This window comes from Fistularia commersonii, unplaced genomic scaffold (assembly GCF_037954325.1).
Source record: "Fistularia commersonii isolate RoL2024-O1a breed Wild unplaced genomic scaffold, RoL_Fcom_v1.0 HiC_scaffold_159, whole genome shotgun sequence".
Classification (NCBI taxonomy): domain Eukaryota; kingdom Metazoa; phylum Chordata; class Actinopteri; order Syngnathiformes; family Fistulariidae; genus Fistularia; species Fistularia commersonii.
The window spans coordinates 20,001-20,971 of NW_028234116.1; positions in this window are offsets into that span (position 1 = coordinate 20,001).

The following is a 971-nucleotide window of genomic DNA, read 5'->3' on the forward strand; positions in this document are numbered from 1 at the left end:
TCTCTCATTTCTGGGAATATTCTGCATCACTTCATCCAACTCATTCCAGAACTTCTCCTTCTCTTCAGGTTCACATCCCACCTGTGGCGCATAGCCACTAACAACACTGAGCATCACACCTTCAATTTCCAATTTCAGACTCATAAGTCTATCTGACATTCTTTTCACCTCTAGGACGTTCCTTACAAACTCCTCCTTCAAGATGACTCCTACTCCATTTCTCTTCTTGTCAGCACCATAATAGTATAACTTAAAGCCTGCTCCTAAGCTTCTAGCCTTACTACCCTTCCACCTGGTCTCCTGGACACACAGTATATCCAGCTTCCTTCTCTGCATCGTGTCCATCAACTCTCTACCTTTTCCTGTCATAGTCCCAATATTCAAAGTCCCTACTCTCAGTCCCAGGCTCTTTCCTTTCCTCCTCTCTCTCTGCTTCCGAACACGCACTCCTCCTCTTCTTCTTCTTCTTGTTCTTCGACCCACAGTAGCCCGATTTCCATTAGTACCCTGTAGGTCATCAGTACCAATGGCGGTCGTTGTTAACCCGGTCCGCGACCCATCCGGTATGGTATAGTTATGGTTGACTCGCATGTTTGGTTTTGGCAAACGTTTTACGCCGGATGCCCCTCCTGACGCAACCCTCTGCATTTATCCGGGCTTGGGACCGGCACAGGGAGACACTGCTCCGTGCCCCCCCCCCCCCAAAGGCAGGCTTGGAGAGACACGGGCCAGTGCCGCCCTGAGGCTGCATTACCCTCTCTTTCTTACATTTATTATAAAAATATGCTTATCTTCCTTTTAGCTCATCACACATGTCTTTATGATTTTCAGTCCATGCCTCAGCCGGCCTGAAGCTCCACTGATGCGCATGTGCGGATGCCTCTATCTAGCGGACATAAAATAAAGACAATCATTCAAATGTGAATGAGTCGGCGTGATGCTCCGGGATGTGTGGAGCTCAGGGAGCTCCA